Raw genomic sequence first — 14315 nt, forward strand, 5'->3', positions numbered from 1 at the left:
GATAATGATCGGTGTGCTGACTCTCCTGTCTGCCATTGTATCTTCGGTTTATGGAGAGCCTGTCTTTTTCTATAGTATTATTCCTTACTGGGGATCGGTCATCGTGAGAAACTATTATACAATTAAATGTTCTGTCTTTTAAAATACAAGCTACATATTCCAATGCAAGCCTCAATTTTGGCCTTTCTTCCTATTCTCAGTACATCATCACAGGCTCACTCTGCATTGCTGCAGAAAACAAAATTAATTCACCCTCCAGTTGTGTTTAGAGGTCCAAGTTGTGTTCTGTTGTGTTTGTACTGATTTTCTGTGCCAGTTTATACTGATTTCTTCTTCTTTTTCTGCCCTAAAAGTATATGGGCATCAATGACCATAAACATTTTCCCCTTGAATTCTTAAACTTATATCTCTGATGCAATTTCTGAAAGAGATGAACTTTCATCTGTGGTCAAGCGTAGAGCACATTTTAGATTTAAAGGGATAGTTCACCCAAAAATGAAAATTCTGTCATTAATTACTCACCCTCGTGTCGTTTCAAACCCGTAAAACCTTCGGTCGTCTTTGGAACACAAATTAAGATATTTTTGATGAAACCCGAGAGCTCTCTGCCCCTCCATAGACAGCAAGGGTACTACCACGATCAAGGCCATTATAGATGCATGTGCATTGCTTTCCTATGTACGTAAACAAGGTGAATCGCATGCACGTTCTACGTCAGCAGCACCACGCGCATGCGTCGATAATGGCGGAGCACTGTCCCGGAAGAGAAGAAATGGTTGAATAAAGTTATTTTTGTTTTCTTTGTGCACAAAGAGTACTCTTGTAGCTTCATAAAATTACGGTTGAACCACTGATGTCACATGGACCATTTTAACGACGTCCTTACTATGTTTCTGTGCCTTGATCGTGGTAGTACCCTTGCTGTCTATGGAGGGTAAGACAGATCTCGGATTTAATCAAAGATATCTTAATTTGTGTTCTGAAGATGAATGAAGGTCTTATGAGGGTGAGTAATTAATGACAGAATTTTCATTTTTGGGTGAACTAACCCTTTAAATCCATGATCAAGTATCCATAAATATGCATAAATACAGGTGCATCTCAAAAAATTAGAATATCGTTATTAGAATGTTCATTTTTTTTATTGTAACATTTGTAAAAGTGAAACTTTCATATATTTAAGATTCATTACATGTAAAGTAAAACATTTCAAAAGTTTTTTTGTTTTAATTTTGATGATTGGAGCTTACAGCTCATGAAAGTCAAAAATCCAGTATCTCAAAATATTAGAATATTTCCTAAGATAAATCATAAAAAGGATTCGCCAAACAGAAAAGTTCAAGTTCTTTAAAGTCTGTTCATTTATGCACTCAATACTTGGTCGGGGCTCCTTTAGCACAAATTCCAGCATCAGTGAGGTGTGGCATGGAAGTGATCAGCCTGTGTCTCTGCTGAGGCACTATTGAGCCTTCAGCTTGTCTGTACTGTTGGATCGACTGTTTCTCATCATTCTCTTGAAAATACCCCATAGATTCCATATGGGCTTCAGGTCAGGAATGTTGGCTGGCCAGTCAAACACAGTAATATCATGGTCAGCAAACCATTTGGAAGTGGTTTTGGCACTGTGGGCAGGTGCTAAAGTCCTGCTGGAGAAGGAAATCAGCATCTCCATAAACCTTGTCAGTAGATGGAAGCATGAAGTACTCTCAAATTTTCTGGTAGATGGCTGCATTGACTTTGGACTTGATAAAACACAATGGACCAACACCAGCAGACGTCAACGGCACCCCAAATCATCACTGATTTCAGAAACTTCACATTGGACTTCAAGCAGTTTGGATTCTGTGCCTCTCCAGTCTTTTTTTACCTTTTAAAACAAACAGTGTAAATAAACTTTTATGTTTGGTTGACTGCATTTTAGTTTGATGATGAATGGCTGAAATGTCAGGCAACGCTAGAACTAATGTTGTTTGTGTGTGCGTGAGGCACCTGTGCGATCAGATAAATTAAATCAAATAAAGATCGAAAGAAAATAAATACAATGCCTCTAGAGTGTCACAAAAACGAGAACAGCCTATACTTGTTGCAGTTTTTTCTCTTTTATGTTAATTAAATTAGGCATATAGCCTATTATATATTTCGTGTAGTCCTATTTATTTTATTCCTTTTATAGACTTCATTTCTGTTTTTCTCCTTTCACAGAAGCGCTGCAGGTGTGTGATGCGACGATGTGTGAATCCTCATGGTCTGTGGTTTACACTGCTATTTGCGCATATAAAGCCCTGAATAAAACAAAAAAACAAAAGACATTCTAATGGTCAGTGATCGACTAATGAGCTTTGGTTGTCGGTCAGGAAAATAACCTAAATGAACAAAATTATGTCATTCCAAAATTCTCCACGATATTTATATGCTGCGCGCAAGTTCAGGCTAAAAAAACGAGCTGAGACCAGACGTGAGATTTGAGCGTAGCCACCGCTCACGTCCATATTGATAAATTCCAAGTTTTGCGTTAAAACGACCATACGCCCACTTTTCTGTCGTACGTTCGTTTCGTAAATGAGGCCCCTTGTGAAGCTCTCCCAAGTGTCTGAATTGGCTTTGCTTGACCATATTCTCAAGCTTGCGTTCATCCCTGTTGCTTGTGCACCTTTTCCTACCCAATTTCTTCCTTCTGGTCAACTTTGCATTTAATATGCTTTGATACAGCACTCTGTGAACAGCCACCCCTTTCAGTAATGACCCTCTGTGACTTACCCTCTTTGTGGATGATGTCAATGATCGTCTTCTGGACCACTGCCAAGGCAGCAGTCTTCCCCATTATTGTGGTTTCAAAGAACAAGAGATACCCGTCATTTATACTGTAGGGATGGTCATTTAATGAAACTCAAATGTAAATATTCTAATATTTTGAGATACTGAATTTTTGACTTTCATGAGCTGTAAGCTCTAATCATCAAAATTAAAACAAAAAAACATTTGAAATGTTTTACTTTACATGTAATGAATCTATAATATATGAAAGTTTCACTTTTTGAAATGTTACAATAAAAAAATTAACTTTTTCAAGATATTCTAAGTTTTTGAGATGCACCTGTATATCTATTATCCATATATATTTAAATCCATGATCAAGTTTTGGAGAATGTTTCCTATTTCTGTTCTGGGTAGGGTGAACACAAATAAGATAATAATTCTCCCACAATTTCTGTACATGGTGCAGAACAGTCCTGTATTTCTTCTTTCTTCATTCTTTCTTTTTTTTTTTATAAAGAAACTTCTATCCAGGTTCCCTTTATCTGGAACTGTGAAGCCCACAGCACCTCTGTAAATCCAACACACATGGGGGGCTCCCCCTACCTCATTTTCTTTATAAATACTTTGCTGCAAACCTGAGGGCTTTGATTTTAGTAAGTATAGACATTTTGAGCTGCAAATGATGAGTCTACACTCGCTTGAAATTGACCTGACATCCTGACATCTTAATTTCACATACACCACATATCTTATGATCACAAGATAAGATAGTACAAAGAACAGGGAAGATCAACTGCATTATAAAAAACACATTATTTTTTTAAAAGATACATTTTAATTGTATCACTTAATCATCCACATAAGGCATTATCGTTTGGATCCTGATGATTGCTGCTTGTAGCTATATTTTTTTATTTGTCAAGTAGTGTATTTTATCACACACCATATATTTTTCTATGTACATTATCACGTTAACGCTATGTTTTAAAATTCTTGCCAATTTATTGATCTGTTTTATGTTGTTTTTCTGCCTATAGGTGAATGCTTCACTCGTAATGAACATTTTCAGTATTATAATCGCAGGCATTGCCATTAATTTCATTTCACTGGATTTGGCTTCAGGGCCAATTAACACTCATTGCAACGATTTTCACTGTCATGAATTAGTGATGGAGTATATGGTATGTTATTACTTTTTATATTCACATTTATTTAGTAATTACTGTAAGATCACTAAACAAGCACTCATCTGTTCACTTTTTTTTATCTTGCATTTCAGAAGTAGCTTATACGTCATTTACAATACAAGAAGACATTGACATTATAAGCAAATTGTAAACTCAGTCCAGTTTGACTTAAAAGGGACAGATTTACTTACAGCTTAACCCTCTTTTGGTGTTGAAAAACTAGCTAGCTAGGTTAGCTGATTACCTTAGAAGTCCATAGATGTCACCATATAGTTTATACGACTGTCAACACATTCTCCAACAAGTGGATGAGGCCTGTTCCAGGGTTATTCAGGTGACATTTGACATAAACCCCATTTGCGTTGCTCTTGGTAGATTGCTTTGGTCATTATGGAAATGATCCGGCTGAGTCTGTGTTTTCAATGAACTTTCCACTTCCATCAGTGCTTTTATGGTATTGTGCTGTCATGCTAGTTTGCCCTGTTTAGAAAATCTGGCCGTAATTATATTACCATATGAACATCAAGGATGGTAGATTCTGGACTGCTGAGCATTGATTGTGTTAGTGTTGATTTTTCTCTCAGACTCTCTTCATGGGAATCAGAGGTGTGTTGTTGGTATTTGCCGTGCTTGAGTTTATCATCTCCATTCATCTGTCAGGATTTGCCTGTAAAGCCAACGCCTGCTGTTCTCCTTCTCTGGTGAGTAACATCAATTTGTGATATTACTTTTATTTTTTTTATTTGTATAACCATTAAATATGTTTGTCTCTAAAATGCCAGTCCACCCTGTTAAATTGGTGCTACTTGCCCTTTAAAATTTTAAGAATATGCACTAAATCACATGGCTTGCCAGAAGTGACATCATTTCCTTGGAGGGAAAGCAACTTGAAGCACAATGTATTAGTCAAACGTTTTTCTCTTCTCCTCATTTTAGATTTATTTAATAGTGTAAATCATAACACTAATAACACTAGAAAATGTTTATTTTTTTGTAAATAGATTTTATATATCTCTTAAAATACTTCTTAAGTTTTAATTTTATGCTAGCATGATGTTCTATCCTAGCTAGTAATGGATTTCATTAGCTTAAAATTTCCACTCTGTTACACATTGCATTGCAAAAATGTCGTGTAACAGAGTGGACAGATTTCCTAGACCACGTGAAATATTTGGTCAGGATTATTAGATTATACTTGAACTTGAAGCCCTGAGCTCGACCTGCAGCTGTGTCTCTACTAATAGCAGAACTCCCATGTTTAACTGCTTCAAGAACAGCAACATTACCATCTGCTGAGAAAGATCATTAGATATGCTTTTTTTTTTCCATAGGTGCCGTTTGTTCCACAAGTTCTACATCCACAGCCGTCTGATTTCAGACCCATTTGATTCCATGATCTTATCAGCACAAAGGTAAGAAAAGCCTGAACTCAGTTTAATTGGACTTTGAGTAAAATGGTTTAATGTTCAGTATCCATTGTACTGGAACTGTGTAAAGCACTCAATGAGCTCAATAATTGCTACATAATATTATCAATAAAAAAAACAACAACAAATAAGCAAGCTGATCATATAGCGTGTTTTTTTTTCTCTTGCAGATACCTGAGGCCAGCAGCTCTTACATTCATCACCAGCCTGCAGACGCTCCTCCACAATACAGTGAATACAGACAAATATGAATATTAAAAAAGTGGACATTGTTCTCTTTATGAGAAAAAGCGATGTATACATTTACGTATATGAGATTAGTATGCATGTATTGATCATTATGTAGGTTATGTAATGTATTATTGGAAAGGAAAGGAAAAGACGTGACATGTGGCCAAGTATGGTGTCCCATACTCACACTTTGTGCTCAGCATTTCCCCCAACCAAGTGCACACACACAGCACTGAGTAGTGAACAAACACACACACCGTGAACACACACCCAGAGCAGTGGGCAGCTATTTTTGCTGCAGGGAGCAGTTGGGGGTTCGGTGTCTTGCTCAAGGGCACCTCAGTCGTGGTATTGAAGGTGGAAGAGAGCGCTGGTCATTCACTCCCCCACCGACAATCCCTGCCGGTACTGAGACTCGAACTCGCGACCTTTGGGTTACAAGTCTGACTCTCTAAACATTAGGCCACAACTGTATATGTGTTGCTGTATATGTATATGGGAAATTATTACGTATATGAGAAATGTATTATTTCGGAAATTTCTTTTTTTCGGATGATGCTTCACAACTCCTTGTTCAAGCCCTTGTTCTGTCCAGGTTGGACTATTGTAATGCTCTCTTGGCAGGTCTTCCAGCCAGTTCTTTCAAACCTTTACAATTAATCCAGAACGTGGCAGCAAGATTAATATTTAATGAGCTGAAAAGAATGCATGTCACACCTCTGTTTATCAATTTTCACTGGCTACCAATAGCTGCTCGCATAAAATTCAAGGCATTAATGTTTGCCTACAAAACCACCACTGGCTCTGCACCCACTTTACCTAAATTCATTACTTCAGACTCACAGTTATGGCCAAAAATATTGGCACCCTTGCAATTCTGTCAGAAAATTGTTCCAATTGCAAATGTTTTAGTATTCACGTGCTTATTGTTTTTGTTTGCACTGCAACAACACAAAAAAACAGAGAAGAAAAGTCAAACTTGATAAAATTTCACACAGAACCTAAAAATGGACTGGAAAAAATTATTGGCACCTTGTCAAAATTGTAAGAAATAATTGATTTCAAGCATGTGATGCTCCTGTAATTTGTATTTAGACACACCTGTGGCAAGTAACAGGTGTGGGCAATATAGTAATCACACTTGCAACCAGTTAAAATGGAGAAAAGTTGACTCAACATTTGTGTTGTGTGTCACACTGAGCATGGAGAAAAGAAAGAAGTGTAAAGAGTTGTCTGTGGATTTGAGAAGATTTTTTGGAAAAACATGGACACTCTCAAGGCTACAAGTCCATCTCCAGAGATTTTAATGTTCCTGTGTCCACTGTGCGCAATATCATCAAGAGGTTTACAGCCCACGGCACTGTAGCTAACCTCCCTGGACGTGGACGGAAGAGCAAAAGTAATGAAAAGTTACAACGAAGGATTGTTCGAATGGTGGATAAAGAACTCCGATTAACTTCCAAACAAATTCAAGCTGATCTGCAGACATCGGGTACAACAGTGTCAGCTCGCGCTATCCGTCGCCATCTGAATGAAAAGGGACGCTATGGTAGGAGACCCAGGAGGACACCACTGCTGACACAAAGGCATACAAAAGCAAGACTGGAGTTTGCCAAAACTGATGTGACAAAACCACAATCCTTCTGGGAGAACGTACTGTGGACAGATGTAGAGCTTTTTGGTAAAGAACATCATGGCACTGTTTACAGAAAAAGAAATGAGGCCTTCAAAGAAAAGAACACAGTCCCTACAGTCAAACATGGTGGAGGTTCAAAGATGTTTTGGGGTTGTTTTGCTGCTTCTGGCACTGGAAGCCTTGACTGTGTGAACAGTGTCATGAAATCTGATGATTACCAAAGAATTTTGGGGCGCAACGTAGTGGCCAGTGTCAGAAAGCTGCGTCTCCACCAGAGGTCATGGGTCTTCCAGCAGGACAATGACCCAAAACACACTTCAAAAAGCACTCCGAAATGGTTACAAACGAAGCGCTGGAGAGTTCTGAAATGGCCAGCAATGAGTCCAGATCTGAGTCCCATAGAACACCTGTGAAGAGATCTCAGAACAGCAGTTGAAAGAAGACATCCTTCAAATCTGAATGACCTGGAGCCGTTTGCAAAAGAAGAGTGGTCCAAAATTCCAGTAGAGAGAAACTTCTTCATGGTTCCAGGAAGCGACTGATTTCAGTTATTAGCGACTGATTCAGTTATACCAAATATTAAGTTGAGGGTGCCAATAATTTTGTCCATTTCATTTTTTGGGGTTCTGTGTGGAATTGTATCAGATTTGACTTTTCTTCTGTTTTTTTGTGTTGTTCCAATGCAAAAAAAATTAAAATAAAATCAAAGCAACTGCAACAATTTTCTGAGAGAAGGGTTACATTTTCTGACAGAATTGCAAGGGTGCCGATATTTTTGGCCATGACTGTATGTGCACTCTAGAAGCTTGCGTTGTGCAAAGAGGCACAAAATCACTTTCATGGACTTTTACATTAAATGTTCCCTCCTGGTGGAATGACCTGCACAACTCAATCCGAGCAGCTGAGTCCTTAGCCATCTTCAAGAATCGGAATCGCTTCCATCTTTATTTGACCCTCTAACTCTAGCACTGTCTATTCTAATTCTATTCCTTTAAAAAAAAAAAGCCCCTTTCAGACTTTTTAACTCTATTCAATTACTAACTGCTTGTTTTCTTAAAGGAAAACACCACCGGTTTTCCATATTCTAATATGTTCTTCCCTCAACTTAGACGAGTTGATACGTACCTCTCCCGTCTCAGTGCGTGCACTTAATCGCTCTAGCGCACGGCGCAACTATGTTAGCGTTTAGCTTAGCCCCATTCATTCCTTAGGATCCAAACAGGGATGAATTTAGAAGCCACCAAACACTTCCATGTTTTCCCTATTTAAAGATGGTTACATGAGTAGTTACACGAGTAAGTATGGTGACACAAAATAAAACGTGGCGATTTTCTAAGCAGATAAAAAATGATAACTATAATGTATGGCGGAAGAGCACGTCGCAGCACTTCGGCCTCAGCGCAGTAATATCATCGCTCAAGTGAGCACGTCGCAGCACTTCGACCTCGGCGCATGATGATATTACTGCGCCGTTGTCGAAGTGCTGCGACGTGCTCTTCCAAGTTGAGGGAAGAACATATTAGAATATGGAAAACCGGTGGCGTTTTCCTTTAAAAAAAATTTTTTTTAAACTAACACTAGTATCTCTAATCTTTTGTATTCTATTTGTTTTCTTTTTATTATAGTTAACACAAGCAAAAAAAGCCTCCAACACTAGCTTGCTCTATTCTTTTTCTGTTTTCTTTTTATGTATTATATAATTTAAAAAAAAACTTTGCTACGTGTATCTGCTAAATGACTAAATGTAAATTTATATACTATATTTTATCATGTGTATATCTATATATGATGAAGAATATTATTGAATGCTTACATTACAATGTTTAAGTAAATATATTATCAATATATGAATTGCATTAATTCTTATGTATTATTCACTATATTGTAACACATTAACACAATATATTATTTAGTATATTTTCAATATACATGAGACAATAAAATATACTGACTGCTAATATATGAGAAAATGTCTTTGAGTAAGATGTGGATAAGTTGTACTGAACAGCTATAACTGCTTAAAAGTAACAGCTCTTTGGAGAACAGAGCAGCCACTATGGGCAGGTAGGCCTGTCGTGATAATTACTACGGTATATTGACTCATTGTGTTTATATGGGTGTTTTGTTAACGTAAAAAAAAGAAAAAAAAGCCCATATTTTAGCCAATCAAGCTGCTGCTTCATCTCGTCTGCTCTCTGTGCCTGAGGCAGAGTCAGGGCTCAGGCAGCTCCACACGGACACACACACACACACAAACAGACAGAGCTGAGAGTGACAGCAGAACTGAGGATGGACGATTACCAGGGTCTGTCTTTCTTTAGATCAAGTCATATAATCATGAAAACATCAGTTGTCAGATGAAAGCGATATCTTTGTCATAGTATCTTTTTCAGCGTTTAAGGTGATTTCCCATGACTGGCGTCAGTGCTGTTCAGTGCACTGAATCAATGGCATTGATCTCTTTAAAGTCAAATATCAGCTTCAGTGTAACCCATGTGATACGTTGATTGTGACTGAGCATTAAGATGGTACTCAAAATTAAAGTTATTTCAACACCTTGTCTCATTCATGAATGTATCAGCATTTTTAAGCATATCCATTGAATGAATGATTTTCCACCCCTTAGCATTCTGGTAAAATTTGCCTAAAATGCCTAAAAAAGGCATACCCGAAGTAAATTGCATGCTGTTCTTGAACCATTTGGAGTATATGCATATTTTGGTCTCTTTTGAAAGGTGACACTCTTTGAGGTTTTTTCCTAAAAAGTCAGAATCTCTGTAAGTCTTACTGGTATTGAGTAACAGAACTTTGGACACACTGAAAAAAACAAAACAAAAAAACAAATCCGCCTGCAGATGATAATAGCTGAGAGCTATTAGATGGAAAATACAATGGTTTCACAATTTCAAATTTGCTAATAATATCTTAGGCCCTGTTTACAATAGTGCGTTTTTGTTTTAAAATGCATAACTTTTGGTATGGTTACGCCTATCGTTCACACTACTCCGGCGTTTTCGAGGTCAAAAACGGAGACTTTTGAAAATGCTGCAGACCCCGTTTTAGTTTGAAAACTCCAGGGTTGCATTTCAGTGTAAACGGACCAAAACGGAGACTTTTGAAAACGATGGCGTGGCTGCCCACATTCACACTGCATGTCCTTGACGACCGTGTAAACAATAACATCTTATTATTGATAACATTATTGTTGTACCATAGATATGTATGGGTAGATTCCCCATTCGACCGCACCAAGCAGGCAGACACGTCTGCCATCTAAATAATTGGGAATTTACCTATACAAATCTATGGTTGTACCTGTATGAGTGGTCATGTGGCTTGCGTTTTCGGTTGTGTAGTGTAAACAGAGATCGTTTCTGAAACGCAGCAGAAACGCCAATGTAAACGGGGATCATTTTCATTCTAAAACACCGTTTTAAAACGAAAATGTAATGTTGTGTGTGTGCATGTGAGGCACCTGCGGGATCACCCATCAGTTACATTTTTAAAAATAATGCTATAAATAAAAATGCATTAAGAGTGTCACAAAAACGAAAGTGGCCTATACTTGTCGCACTGTTTCTTCTTCTTTTGTTAATCTGTTAATTAAGAGAAATATATGTAGTGTAGCCCTATTTATTTTATTCCTTTTATAATTTCTGTTTTTCTCCATTCTCAGAAGCGCTGCAGGTGCGTGATACGACGATGTGTGATTCCTCATGGTCTGTTGTTTATGCTGCTGTTTGCGCATATAAAGCTAAGCCCTGAAAGGAAAAAAAAAGCTTTGTCAGTTTAGGATAATAATCTAAATGAACAAAATGCTGTCATTATACTATTTTCCGAAACTCTCTGCTGCAAGCAAGTTCAGGCTAACTCAAAAACTTGCGTACACGAGCTCAGACCTGACGTGAGGTAGCTGTACGTCCTGAGCTGAGGTCCTGGTGATGTGGCAGGTCTGAAGGTGGTGTCACGTCTGGAACATCAACATGTGGTTCATTCATCTGGTTGACATCTCAGCTTGACTGCTGCTGCTGCCAGTTCTCCCTCTTCCTGTTCATCTTCTCCTCCCCGGGTCTTCTGCTGGCAGAACCTCTCTGGGAAGGTAAGGTGGGTGAGCGTGATTTCACCAAGTGCAACATGTTCTGCATCCTTGTTGATCCTGGAACATCATTCCAATCAACCAATCAGAATTGAGGGATAACTTTTCAGGAAATATAAGTTTTAGGCTTATGATCAGGGTTAGGTGCTTCGACACCCTTGTTAATCAGCTATCATTTCTCACTGATTTTAGGAATAAATTATGGGTAGGGTAAGGGTTAGGTTTAGGGGTAGAGATTGGGTTAAGTCTATATTTTTGGACAATAATGTTGATCCAGGATCAACAAAAGATGTTGATCCAGGAACATGTCTTACTTGGCAAAATCACGGCGACCTTTGCTGACTGGCTCCCAGACTTCATCTGATTCTATGTGAAAGTGAAAGGCATATTAATCTTTTCAGAAATATAAGACGGTCATTTGCACACTCTGATGCAACCATTTGCTCACGCGATGAAAAGCAGCCTCAAACAAAAGCAGGAGCATGCTCAGTTGAAACCGTTATAATAGCGTATTGGCGAAACCGATCTGGCAAACTCACCAGTTTGTGTCTGTGTTTGCAGTCTGGATTGCGCAGTGTACAGAGATGCATTTGTGGTAACAGAACTTTGTGAGCTTGCATTTTAAATTGTTGCTGAAATATTGTGTAAGAATGACAGAACCTCAGACACTTTGATCTTCTGAGATGGACAATACATTCAAATACAGACATCTGTTTCCACATCTCACTGAGAGAAGATGTGAGATTTTTACTCAATGCAGTTGTTCATGTTTGAAAGGTCTCTGTGTGTCTGGTAAAAAGGTCTCATTCTCTTAACAATAGGACAGACAGCCATAAAAAGGTAATACAGATCCTAAGAGTTCAGAGATAAGATGATTATTGTAGAGGGTGTGTCATTTCTCAGTGTTTTTCACCAAGTGTACTTAGACTGTAAGGGCTTATAGGGAAATTCCATTTAGCTCAACTGGATGTTGTTCGACCAACCTAGATAGGGTGAGCCTAACCTCTGTTTATTGTAATATTATTCTAGCTAAGTGTACAGTACACGGAAACCATGTACCATGTAAGATATGCTAACGGTGTGGGGCTCTCCTCAGTCTGTCCGTGATCAAATTATGGGAGTTTTCTGGGAGAAATATCAATATGGAAGGGGGGAGATCAGTGTGAAGACTCCCGGGATAAACGGTGTGTTGACGGGTATGGTTTAATTATTCCAGCTGCAGTGAGAAATGAGCATCTGAGACTCCTTCTCTGTGTGTACAGATGTGTATTGAGCTGCACAATTCTAGGTTTCATGCTTCAGAATCTCTATTACAGTAGCATTTTGCATTTAAATGATTATAAGTACTTTGTACCTAACATTTCTTTTTTAAAAAACATAAGTACATAGTTAAACACACCTAATATAAAGTGGGACTTTGTTTTGTAACGTAATACTAAAACTATTGTATACATCACAAGACATTTGAGGTCTAATACAGTGAAATATATAATGTTTGAGAGTGTAAAGAGACTTTTCTTTAGCTTATGGCTATTATTTTTATCATTTATCATCAGTTTATGGTTATAAAAATTGACCCAAATAATGTCAATAATTGTTGAAAGATTATTAAAATATAATTAATCTCATCAATCATAATTTTTTAGACATTTCACACTTTCAGGTATTTTTAGACTTTATATGTCCACATTTTTTACATGAGAAAAACTAACTTTTTTGCATTTCAGTACTTACACAAGAATTAAATTTCATTTATAAACTCATACACCCTTTTTAAAAATCAGCTGAATAAATAATCTTTCCATTGATGTATGGTTTGTTAGGATAGAACAATATTTGTCTGAATTACAACTATTAGTAAATCTGGAATCTGAGGGTGCAAAAAATAAAATAAAAATAAAAATATTGAGAAAATCGCATTTAAAGTTGTCCAAATGAAGTTCTTTGATATATTTACAGTAGAAAATTTACAAAATATCTTCATGGAACATGATCTTTACTTAATATCCTAATGATTTTTGGCATAAAAGAAAAATGGATAATTTTGACCCATACAATGTATTGTTGGATATTGCTACAAATATACCTGTGTTACTTAAGACTGCTTTTGTGCTGCAGGGTCACATTTGTCACATTTGCATTTTAATCTAATTTATACCTTGGCTTCTTTATAAATGGCTTCTTCACCTAAACATTGCAATTTTTGCTTTTTGACAAAATCTCACACTCTAGTTATAGTTTCCTAAGCTGCAGCACACAATTGGACAACATACAATTAAATGTTTTTCACCAATACATTTGCGTTTCTGTCGACTCTTTTATCATGTTCTATGTACATTTCAGACAGCAGCGTGCGAACAGGACTTTTATTTTGGTGTGGTGCCGTGACGTCACAAGGCTGCGCCGCGCTCTGCGTCTGTTGTGATTCGACTGAAGACAGGTTTGTGTTTAAAGCATTTAAAGTGTAGAAACCGTTCAGTCAACTTTAAAGATTTATAAACGGTGTAGAATCGAATGTTTATTTTTGACTATAACTTAATTGACTGCAACTTAATTCTTTATCTCAAATGTATATATTTATAAACGTTATTTTTGTGAGTAAAGCGCATCCACTAACAACTAAAGTTGCGTCTCATGTCACTCCGTATATTGTGAATCAGTTTATCATAAACATGAATTCAGTCCCTGGCGTTCAGTGATGGGGAAACTGAGCTTTTAAACTCCGAGTCAATTGAATCAAATGAGTCGCGGAATGATTCGCTGAAGACACATGATGCTCAAAACCGTTTAATTCAATTTAAAACATGTTTAACGAAAGACAAAGTATTTTCATTAAAGTGCAGTCTATTAAATGTGATCAGCAAGTCATTAGATACCAAATATACCTTCATGTCAACTTTCATTATACGTTCATTCATTAATTAGTACTAGTTTTCAACTAGGGGTGTGCGATATTGACAAAAAAATAATATCTTGATATT

General features: G+C 37.3%; 1 protein-coding gene across 1 annotated transcript in view; it reads left to right on the forward strand.

Annotated features, from left to right (window-relative positions):
• The first annotated feature begins 13677 nt into the window (after positions 1-13677).
• LOC131538597 (uncharacterized) overlaps positions 13678-14315 on the forward strand; it is a 98504-nt gene continuing 97866 nt past the window's right edge. Inside the window, exon 1 of the mRNA XM_058772524.1 lies at positions 13678-13774. The gene's annotated coding sequence lies outside the window, so the exon portion shown is untranslated. The remainder of the gene's footprint in view (positions 13775-14315) is intronic.

The sequence above is a fragment of the Onychostoma macrolepis genome, chromosome 04 (genome assembly GCF_012432095.1).
Source record: "Onychostoma macrolepis isolate SWU-2019 chromosome 04, ASM1243209v1, whole genome shotgun sequence".
Lineage (NCBI taxonomy): Eukaryota > Metazoa > Chordata > Actinopteri > Cypriniformes > Cyprinidae > Onychostoma > Onychostoma macrolepis.